This window comes from Accipiter gentilis, chromosome 4 (genome assembly GCF_929443795.1).
Source record: "Accipiter gentilis chromosome 4, bAccGen1.1, whole genome shotgun sequence".
In the NCBI taxonomy this organism is placed as follows: domain Eukaryota; kingdom Metazoa; phylum Chordata; class Aves; order Accipitriformes; family Accipitridae; genus Astur; species Astur gentilis.
This window is the reverse complement of record NC_064883.1, coordinates 12,807,829-12,820,314: the sequence shown is the minus strand read 5'-3', so window position 1 is coordinate 12,820,314 and position 12,486 is coordinate 12,807,829.

Genomic DNA, 12,486 nt, shown 5'->3' with positions numbered 1-12,486 from the left:
GCATCTGAAATCAGATCTGACCAGTAAACTCTGAGGCAAAGTTTTAAGTACCCCTTTTCTGTGTCTTGCGTTGCAAGATCACCTGCTCTGTTCATCATTAGGCCCACATGTTCCTTGGTCTTCCCTTTGCTGTGAATGCATGTGCAAAGCCTTAAAGTAGGCTTTACCAGCCTGCTTTTACCAGGCAGTCTACAACAGACAACTACCAGGACATCCCACTTTGTTGTCTTCCCTTCTAATCTTAACCCGTAAGCTTTCAACAGGTCTGTCACCAAATTCATAGCAGAATTCTCAGCATTCAAGTTGTGCTTTTGTGTAGACTGCAACTTCCTTACACTTGTCTTCCCTGCCGGTCATTCCTAAAGAGCCTTCATCCAGCCACCCATTACAGCACCCCAGTTGTGGAAGTTATTCCAGCACATTGCTGTAAGTCCAGTGATGTCCATGCACTGCATTCATGTATGGGACTCCAGTTCCTCCTGTTTTTCAGGATTCGTGTGTTTGTGTATAAGCACTTGAGATGTGCCCATGGATGCCCTGCTTTCTGAGGGGAAGTGAGAGCCCATCCCTTGTCACTCTGTCCTACACACTGTCTTCCCTTGCTTATCCAACTGTTGTGTCAGTCTGAATTTGAGTGGGATAGGAACATTAGAAGAGGTATTCCCTCTTTCAGCATAAAGACATTTCCCCTAATAACAATGAACCAAGTGAGTAGACTGTAGAAGGAAAATGGAACTAAAGTCTAAGTTGTATATTTGATTGAGGTAGATGTAGCATCTCATCAGCGGTCCTGATGCTGTGTATCTATATTTTTCTCACAATGAGAAGACAAAAAGATGAAGAGCCAGCTTTCTTTTGTCTTATTCTTTATTCATTACCCTGTAATGCAGTTAGGGATCTGTGTTTTTAAGGTGCTGTGAGTATAACTGGTTATCTACTCTCGTTATTGAAAAAGGATTTTTCTATTGTGACAAAATTGGCAGGAATATGTGACTCTTTTTTCCCTCACACATCCATATAAAGGTGCCATAAGAGTACTTAGTAAAGGTTTGGCAGTTTAGAACTAATTAATTAATGAGAATGATTTACTTGTTGCAAATCATAACCACTGTCTGCTATGGATAAGTAGACAATAGGTCAGCTCCCAGAAGAAAAGGAGACCTGTGATTTTTCTTTTCAACTAGTAGCTGCAGGGGATAATGCAAGCACTTTGCAGCCTTAGATCTTGCTTCACCAACCCCTCCATCCACTTCCCTTTCCCCTTTCTTCTCCAGATTCCCATAAATAAGGAGTTTTTCACATAAGTCCTATAACATTTGCACTGACACCACTTGAAAAATGGCTGGTATATTAACCAGAAAAAATGCAACTTTCTGCCTAAACCGCAGAAACTGATACATCTAGATTAACCATAGTGAGGTTTTAACCAACATTTGAAGTAAAGTTTCACATGAAGAACTCAGGAGTAAGATGCTGACTTTATAAATACTGAACTTAGGAATTTAAAAACCAAAGGAGCAGAATTTCCCTTTCACTGACTTGCTCCAACTGTACACTAAAATAGTGGGAACAGATGGGAAACACACAAAATATTCTGTATTAGTCTGATCACATTTTATATAACTAAAGGTCCTCCAAGAATTTATGTTGTAAAGGATGTATAGTACAAAAATTAAGAACTCTAGCTTTGTGTATGCCAATATAAAATACAGTCTACACAGCATGCAAATTTTGATTTAAAAACTTCACAAAATGACGTCCCACCCCAAGACGGTCCTTACAAGCAGCAGGTCTAAGCTTAAAACAAAATACTGAAACTTCAGATTGCCAAATATGAATTATTTTAAAATATCTCATTTATTTTTGCTAAAGGTTATTGTAATTACAGGCTACCAAAGTGGAAGGGTGCCACTGAATTGAGAATGACTACTTGAATGAATAAAACACAAGAATCTATCAATAAAAGGCAATAACCTGTTCAGCTATTGAAATGTCTGTGTAATTCCCATTACCAGAGCTGCATGCACAAAGTACAGCAAAGTGAACTCTGTTGTATCTATATGTGTATCTTAAAGAGCAGAAGCGGTGCAAAAATACATTAAAAAGAAAAAAAAAACACTAAAACAGGGTGTGCTGAAATGCCATGGAATATTCTGGCCACGAGGGCTTCAGAAGCCACAGGCACACTGAGATTTCAGTGCCTCTCTGGCCAACATGAGACATTCTGCTCACTGTGGGAGAAGCCAGGCTGATTCCCAGCCTGAGCCACCTTCCACCATCTCTTCATATACATCATTGCATGGCTTCATGCCTCCATAAGCATCATTCACTTCAAAAGGCACTTACGTGGCTTCTATATGAGGCATTTCAAGAGGTGGCTTCTGTATGGGTTACTGAAACCACCTGATTTAAGACAAGTATTTTACACCCTCAATTCCTTGGGATTGCTGTTTTTGGATTCTCTGATACATATGTGTAGCAGTAAAAATTTAATGTGCATTGTGGAAGCCAAAGAGTTGGTAGAAACAACATGGCAGAAGATCTGTTCACTGTGTATGGAAAGTTGACCTAAGTATAACAGATAATAAGTGTATACGGCAGAGGTGACACCTTCTTTTATTTAAAGTTACATTGTTGTGTAAATGAAAAAATAAAGCATAGAGGAAAGAGTTTTACACCTGGAAAATCAACAAATGGAATCGGTATAGATCAAGTGTGATAAAATGCGAACCCACCATGGCACTATAGCAGTAACTTGTATGTAAAAAGATACATTAAGAGACTGGTTATTATTTATAGAGAATCCCATCTGCACCACTGTAGAATGAAGACGCAACTTCAGGAGAGGAAGGAGGCTGTAGATGTTGTTGGACATCACTGAAAGATGACCCAAGACTAGAAAAGTAGTATGAGACCCGTGAGAGTAAAACTTGTAGTTTATAATGCAGATTAGACTTTAGGCTGTTTTGATTTTGGTTTGAAAACCAAGTTTGTTCTGCTTCTGGCTAGCTACTGTCAAAATCTTCAACCAGTATTGGTTTTTCTTACTCTTAGACCATCTGGGAGCTGTGCTGGTGAAAAGTGCCTTCATTAAAACTGGACCTGAAGAGCAGAACGGTTTTGTTTAGAATCTGCCCCTTAAAGGAAATTATTGGGTCGGGTTCAGCTCTAGTGATTTGAATGTGAACTATTTACAAAGTCACAGCAACGTAGATTAGAGATTGCAGTTTGTGCCTACTGCTGTGCATACAGAGATAGAAAGAAAGTCAGTATTCTGCTGTTTTAGGTATAGGTTTGGTTAAGATCACAGATAAATGGCAACAACAAAGGAGTCCAAATCCACTAATAAGCAAGTGTTGTAATTATAATCTTGCACACTGTGTTCAATAATAGGAAAGACAGCAGAAGAACCTGAAGATGACAAACAGGAGAAAGTGTATGTACACACACAAACATGTATGTACATGTGCTATTTAAGCAGAAATGTAACAGTCTATAAAAATGAGAGATAACATGGATGAAATCTTCATGAAATAATGAAGTGGTTGTGATGTCTGATGATGACTCAAGCTAAGACTTCTAATGGGATGAACACATACTGTCTTGCACAGTATTAAAAGGCTAAGCCTGAAGTGATCTGTACACACAATAGATGTCAAGTGAATCCCTGGACTATGAGGTCCACAGCAGACTAAATTAAGGGTATTATGTTGTATGTTGTTTAATTGTCATACAACAAGGAGCTAAATTCCCACTAATAGCAAGTTCTGTTTTCTCCTTACTAGGTCATTCATTGGATGATCTTGTCTTCTGAGTATGAAACATTTTCCTTGAGTATATTGTGACTTATAAATGTGTAATTCTAGCTCTGAAGTGTCAGAACTTTTGAATGATTAGTGGTGTGCTCTTAGAACTTTAATCAGCACTCCATTTAATTAAGTCATCTTGTTAAAAAATGCCTTTTGCCATCCTCAAAAATTTCTGATGCTCAGTATATGAGAGCTGAATTATTTCAGTTGCAATATTAAGAAAGCAGTTTCTTACCAAGATGGAATTTCTTGCTTGCATTTTACTTAAGTTGTTGAAGACACTTTGCAATGATTAACTTTTTGGTTATAATTAGACAAAGTAATTGGAATATTTTTAGCATTGCATTGATCACTCCTTAACTCTGAATGTGTTTACCTATAGATAATGTGTATGCTTTTCTCATATGTAATTATCAGATAGCTATAGATACCCACATTGATACACGCAAACACTTTTTCACAAAGACTATAAATATTCTTTTTAGAAACTGAGAAATCACTTATGATGTTGCTTTCTACTATGTCTCTGGTGTTGGAAGTAGGTAGAGGAACTGTGAAATGGTGGTAGATGACAAAACCAGACTCCCTGATGTTTATTCTCCACCATATGAAGCAGGAGATGGGGAGCAGTGTTTGAAGGCAGGACAGCATGCACCCACTGACATACATGACAAAAACTTGTGTCTGACATGCCAGCCGGCTGACAGCTCACCTTGAGGAGCAATGAGATGTAACTTTCTTCCTGTCAGTTTGTGTTGCCTTTTTGTCATCTGTGTCCTCAAGGGAGAATTGCAGGTTTTATTTTCATGATGTTTGCTTAGGAGACAATAATGCTCTGCAATGCATTTTTTAGGTCAGGAACCTTAGAACTCCTGAACTGGTACTTACTTTTCTCATTGTAGGCAATTAAGGAAAATATGTATTAAAAAAAATTGTAAATACTTTTCCATAGAATTATGACTTCTGCACATTATAATCAATACAGAAAAAAAAAAATCCTTGCAAGTTACATATTTACACTATATATCCTGTATATACCATGAAAGAGGATTTGGGAGGAGGGTATATTGAAATAAGCACCAAATACACACAGTTGATGTGGATGTATGTTATTAAGAGAGGAGATTAATTAAAGTTTGGACAGGGAATGTATCTTTATAAGTCACTCTTTTCCTGCAAGTACAGTGTTTTGAGAGCTGCTGCTAAGTCTCCAAGGAAACCACTGCTATTTGTGACTCTGTTTAGTGGTGGAAAACTAATTTTTACCTGCTTTTCTAAGACTGACAAGTCATGACAGCTCTTAGAAGTCTGCAAATCGATTATTAATCAAGCCTTGCTATATTTTTAGTTACCATTTCTGTGTATTTAGACTGAATCACTGAACTACACTACAGATCAGAGGTGGAAAAGTCAGTCATGATTTGAAAAAATGGTACAAATCCTAATTTTCACAACAAAATTTATAGCATAATGGTATTATACTGAAAAAAATATGTTTTGTTTAAGTCAATTATGAGTATCCCACACAAATATTAATTTGCTTATGCAAATTTGCTTTCAAAGCTGCATATGTAGTTGTGTAGAAATACACACCACGAGGATGGACTGACCACCTGCCAGACTGCTGCTATCAAGAATAATCTTACCCCCAGGGCCAACCTTGAGTAATCAAAAATCTTTCTTTATTCTTAAATCAGACACTGACAGTGAGAGCCAGAACTTTAGAGAGATATTTATTTATGCTTCCTAGTGGGCTGCTGTGCGTTCTTTCTTTTCCCATGTTTCTCTGCCGGCAAAGGGAAGCTGTTGATATCCCTGAGTTGTCAAAGGCAGAGAGTTTGTTGTTTTCCCACATGACAGCAGCAGTGAGATCAGAGCATGATATGTCTGTACCAGATTACACCTAAGCCTCACATCTTGTCTCCAACACGAGCTGAGGGCTGCTGTCCAAGGAGCTGTGTAAGTACAAGGCAATCACACAGTGAAGTGTCCACAGAATATCCTCCCAGTATCTGATGGAAGGGGCTGTCTACCACAAGTAGTGTCCTTCTGTTTGATAGCCCAGAATGGGTTTTTCCTCTGTTAATTTGTCTGGTCACTCTTTAAAACCATGAAAACCTTTAACATCTTCAAGATGCGATTCAGAGATTGAAAAGAGGACTTGCCATGTAGTTCAGGAGAGGCAGGGATGTGTAAGAGCAGCAAATTTGGAATTAACCTCTGGGCTGAACAGGAAACACTCATGAGCATGATCATGAAGTGGTGACAGAGGATGATAGTAGGGGTCCTGGTCTGGTCATCTCTGCACTTCTGCCAAACAAGAAAAACACATATAATGTCTACACTTGTGTTGCCATGTTACATCCATGCTACCTTTTGGCTCCTCTGTAGGACTTGGAGATGCCTGATAAGTGATGTTATTGCTCCACTCACAGAGCTCTTTGAAACTGCAAACTAGGTCTGGTTAAAGTTTCCTGTTAAACCAAACTTTTTTTGATGTGGTCCTAAGAGAAGGTTATTCATTTATTTTAAAGTATTTTTCTAGATTTCATTTGTGGGTGTAAGAGGGTACATTAGGATTCAAGTTTCCTATTTTCCCATGTATGATTTTCCCCTTAGATAGTCCCTGTGTGTTTAAAAATAATGTCATAAACTGCACAAAATTGAAAGACAGATGTGGGGAAGAAGGAAGTGATAGAAGCTGCAGGGCTGTTGAGGAGAGAGGTCACATTACTAGAGATGGAGATATGGAAGCTATTAAGGTACAGATGACTCAGGGGTAAACTCCCTCATTCATAACCTGAGCACATAAAAAAATACTTCTTTTTTTTTTTTTTTTTTTTTTTATGACAACCTGTGGATTATATACCTGAAGCCATGGTAATTTAATCTTTCTCAATCCTGGCAAGTGTATAGTGATATTCTTTGTGACTCATTTTACATTTTTGTTATTTAAGTGGAAAATCTAAAGTATATTTTCATGCCTGGTCAGATACATGTAATTATACACCATTAAAAACTTTCAAATGTAACAATTAAAGCTTCACTTATTTATCCAATTTGCTGTTTTTATCAATGACAATTACTTTAAATTGTGTTCTAAAACGTGCTCATGTTGCGCTCAGAAGTCTTTAAAAATCTAAATACATTTCAGTGTGCTTATGAGTTTCTAAGACTTGCAGATATGTAGCATGTAGGTACATTAGCAGTAACTCAGTGAAGACAGTGGAGTTCTAGTGATTAAGTACTAGAAAAAAGAAAAAATCTCCAGGGCTTCAAAGAGAAATCAGAGAGCCTCTGTCCACCCAGGGTTTGGCTCATCCTCTCTCACCTGGAATGCTCTCCCTCATTGTTCACACCACTCCCTTGGGGCAAGAAATGTGCACTTTTTTCATAGTTTTTTAATCAGTGAGTCCAGAAGAGAAAAGTTGTTAATTGATTTGAAGGTTGATGAGAGAAAGCTGAGGGTAGCGTGACCTTGCTCGCTAGGTTTAGACATAATTAAATGCCAAGCGCGTTTGAGAGTCAGGCATTGTGAAGGGCCTGTGCTAGAGGCAAGTGACTCCATGAGTCTGTCTGAAGGTTCAGTCACTGCAGTTCCCTGAGAACAGACACTTTTTGAGCTGATGTCTTCTTTGGCAACAAGTGCCTCGTCTGGTTGAGCTCCTAGAAATAGGCCTTGGGCTGAGCTCCCAGTGACTGCTGGGGAGTCCTCTGCCTACCAGAAGCACCATGTTTCAGGTGGGCTAGGATACCCTGGCCTTGCAGTGTATGGGATACACATGATGTTCCTCAAAGGCTGTATTGAATAATATGTATGGTGAATTTATATATACAGCTACATAAACAGATGAAAGCAATGGCTTCCAAAGTCTCAATAAAACCAGTGGCAAATATTAGATTTTTTCCCCGTGCCACACCTATATGTTTGGAAATCTAGGTCTTGACTCTGCAATGTTTACTCAATCAGATTAATTCCTGTGGTGACTACCATGGAGTTATACCAGCCATAAATTCAGCCTGTTGACTTTAGTGTAAATGCTTTTGTGAATAAGGCCGGTAGCACTAGCTGTTAATAATGACACCACTATCCATAGAGCTATTTCCACCACAAAAGATGTCAGAAAACGTCATTAAGCCATCTAGTTCTGCCTTTTTATTTTCCCTCTCTGTCTTAGTATGCCCATCAATGCTGATGCAAGGCAATGTAGGCTGCAGTGTCAGAAGCGATGCAGCCATTCAAGTATTCTGTTCATCTGTGGATGTTGATGAAAAATGAAAGCTGTTTGTACCTCAATATTGTGACAATGAAGCAATCACAACGTAGCAGCTTTTCTGTCCTGGTTTTTTTTATTTATTTTTATTAAAACCCCATTTTTCTAGTATTTGCTTCGACAGTCAAAGTATTCTGGTCACTTGGTAGCAAGGCACAGGATCAATGGGGAAGGTAGCCTTTTTAATCATTCTGGGAAGAACAAAGCCTTACTACTTATTAGCCATTACTGACCTTGAATGTGATGCAGCTTTCTTGGACTTGTTAGTTGATGAGGACTCTTCCAGTTTGCAAGTTATCGGAAGGCCCTTTCTGGTCTCTGAGGGCCTTAGCATGAATTAACTCCTGATAGCACACATTTGTGTTAACAGGTCAAAAAACGCACTGTCAGGAAGTTAAAAAATAAAATCTTGTCGATTTAATGTCTTCACTCATTAAGCTACAGACACACTGGTTATTGTTAAAGGTTTGTTCCCTAAATTTTAAGCTCTGTATGAAAGAGAGCAACAGAGAAGGGTCTAATTCTTTCTCTGCTTATGTCTACTTCAAAAACCTTTCCAAAGTCATGTTCTTTTTCAAAACCTTATCACAAAGTAATTCAAAATTAATACCCTGTATTTCTTTCCAAATCATGTTCCTTCTATTTATAACTCCTTTCTAACCCTAGGATTTCTCACCATTCTTATTCACCCTGCCCTGATCTGAATCATTGCATGATGCAAAGTTGTTTTGGAGCACAGAATTGCAGTCCTGCTATGTAACATTAAAACAGATCTTGCTGGATGTGCTTTTAATCATTGCTGTTTTGCAGATCAATGGCTATGGTTTTGGTGGGGTCAAGGAAGAATATTATTTAGAAATATTGCACATGCAGCCGGATAGATCTCTGGAAGCTGCCTTTGTTACCAGTTCCACTACTTACCCACCTGTCATGCCCTTATCACCAGAGTTGCCTGGCTTCCTTCTAGGGGACAGACTTTTAACTGCTTTCACATCCTTCTCATTGTGATCCCCAGACTTCCAGTTTACTGCTTGTAAAACATCCTTGTTTTCACTTGCCTGACATCCCCTTAGGTACACTAATTCCCCTCCTCCCCCCACATCCCAACAATCATCAACTAAAGAGGCATCCAGCATACCTTTTTGTGACTATTTTCTTCCTATGTTTCATTCAGATATAGCCAGAAAGACCACAAGCAGAAAGCTTGTAAAGTGATTAAACTCATTTTCTTCATTTGCCGTGGCGCCAGCTTGCTAGGTCCTTTATAGAAACTAGCTCAGTCATGCGGCAGGTTGAGCTTGAGATTCCTGATGCAGATCATTATGCTCCCATAAATTATCTCAGATGTACCTGAGCCAGGGTTTGAACCAGACATTGACAGGAGAGGTTTCTTCCTTTCACTCTCTTCCTTTCTTTGCTCTCCTGCACCACTTTGCTCTTGCCTGCAGAATGGAGAACAAATTAATTTTTTGAACAGTTTGTTGTGTTTAGTACCACTGTCTTAGAAAGGTACTCACTACTTTTCAGCCAAAATTATTTTAAATTAAATATCTATAGTAGCCCAGTCTGGTGAAGAGTAGGAAAGATATGTTTTCCATTTTTAATTATTAATTCAATGAATGATAATCTATTTTAATAAAAAATTACAAGGTAGTATTTACTTCTGATGAGCTTATGCCTGTGTGGGTGTACAATTTATTAGCAACTCTCAATGGAACTGATCACTGAAATAGAAAAAATTCTTTGAATAAAGTTTCTATTTATATATTTAGTCCTCAAGCTTTAAACTGCATTCTTTGATAAATTTCTCATGTTATCCAACGGCAAATCTTCATTAAATTTCTGTTATAAGAATTAATATAATTATAGTTATAGAACACAATGTGCTAAAAGCTTATGCAGCAGTAGATATTCATCAAGTGATTTCTGAATTTTCTTAAAATTATTCAGAGAAAACTTCAAGCTTTATTTTTAATGAAAAAACAGATAAAAATACTAAAACCGAAATGCAATTTTTAATACTAATCTTTGAAAACTCAGCCAAACAGTTTCACGTGTTCCAGTTTTCAATTAAAAAAAAAATAATAATTGCCCAACCTTCAGGGAAAACATGCTTCCCAGGAATCTTTGAGTTCAGTTCACAGTTGCTTCAACTAAACTTTTGGGTTATTTTGGTTTATATGTATTTGCAATGCATATTGTTTCAAATAACTTTGGAACATGGTTTCATACATAAATAAGACAAATGAAGCTAAGGAGAACAAAGCAACTATTGCAACTGTGCTGCTCTTGCAAGACACCAGCATTATGATGAGCAGGCGCAAGAGCGTTTGTACCATTCATGCACAAAGATCTGTTAATCAGATAGCAGCATCTTTGGATTTAAAAATAAACCATAGAGAGAACCAGGATGACTAAATATCTCCCTATCATCCATGGAGCTTAAAAATACAGCAAGGGTGGCTCAGGTCCCTGGAGAGGGAGGGTGAAGCAGATATGGCCTTACACCTTCCACAGGGAAATGTGATGTACTAGATACCAGCTATTAATGGTCCTTGAAGCCTACCTACAGATATTTCAGGCCAGAGCTGCTGACGAGAAGGGAACTGGCAAGCTGGGTGATGCTGGTGAAGGATGTGGTGTTACGGCAGCTGTACTCACCTCCATACTGCTTTTCTGGCACTTTCAGCTCAGAATGCTGACTGCATTCATGAAGGAGCTTCCAAGGCAAGGAAGAGTGTGAGGGTTTTCTTTGCTTCCGTATGACCTCATTTCTAGTAAAATAATGAGACTGATCACTTCCCACCCATACAGAGTTCAGCAGAAAATTTTCAACTCAGACCTTTCTTTTTGTTGTGGAGGAATTTACTCAGCCTTATGTCTCCTTATAGTAGGATTTCTGTGTGTTTTCTTGGAGAATATGCAAAATATTATTCTGAATTTGAAGATTTCATTTTATTAAAATACATCCTCTGAACTTGTGCTTCACTATTTCTACCCACTTTCTTTTTAATTTTTATTTTTCTTTATAAATAAATACAAATTTACACAGGTGACATTAGAAAAAATTAAGGGTGAGGAAACTCCTTATGGAAAGGTAAGAAGAAATCTAATAAATTAATGGTCTTATTCTATATTCAGAAAGCAACTGCCAAAAAAAAAAAAAAAAAAATTAAGAATTCTGTCATGGGGGAGGGCAGAATATCTGATCTGAGAAAACAGATTTGAACCCAGACCGAATCTGGGGTCCATTTGTAAAAACAAGAAATTGAGCTCAATAGTTTCATACACTGCAAGTGCAGTAGCGTGACAGCAGAGGGTTGATGGTCTATAATGCTTTGTCAGAAGCTTTTCCTCTCAGAATTGTTAGAGTCGTTGCCTGTAGAGAAATAAGTGCCCTTTAGGACATGGTTCAAGTGTAGGAGTAGTTTAGTCTGTCTTGCATCTGAGTGGACAGAGGAATTTATCAAGAAAATAGTATAGGTTTTTATGGTTGACTGAAATTCAAATCCAGGAATTGACAGTGGAAAGCTGATGTTTTGACTCAGAAAAAACAGAAGGGAGAGGTTTCTGCTGTATTTTGGAGGGGCGAGGTGGGTTTCCGTTCATGTAAACCAACATTAGTCGTGTATTTCTAAAAATAACATGCCTTGCTGTTGTTTCAGCCTGGGATTATCCATGAGTCCTGGAGACAGGCAGACACCTGGGAGACAGTTTTAGTGAGCAGAACATTCTGTAGTTGAGGGAGGTGTTTATTACGCTAAATCATTGTTTCTCACTTCATTTCACATAATCATAACTTCTGTGGCATCTCCTTCTTTGACCTTCAGTATAGATCAGAGGACACAGCTGAAACCAAACACAATGTTTATGTGGGCTTGGCCCCTTCCAATTAAAGGATTTTTTTCCTTGCAGTTTTGCCCTCTCTTTTTCTCTTCAGTATTTCAGTATTATTGCCTCTTAAGTTTCAGTGGCCAAATTTAGCACTCTCAGTTTTCCCGGGTAGAATACATTCCTCTTTCACAGATGTTATCAGAAAAACCTTTAAAAGTCATTATGTATGGAAAATACTGTGGTAACATTCTCTCTTTTGCACAGGAGCACGTCAGATACTTTATTTCCTCTAGGTAGGAAATAAAAAAGCAGCCAAGCATTGCAATAGTCAAATTTTTCCAAAAATAACCCCCCGAAATCAGTCAAAATTGGCTCCATCAGACTCTTAACAAAAAAAAAAAAAAAAAGGTTTTGTCTCTACGGAAACAGTAGTTGAGTAGTATATTTCGCTGACTTGTTTTTTCTCTCATTCACTCTTCTCATATCAGCTTTTGCCTCTGTTTCTTATATTTGTTATTCTTATTTTTATGATATATTTTCTCCTTTTGCACATGCCAAATGGTCAGCTC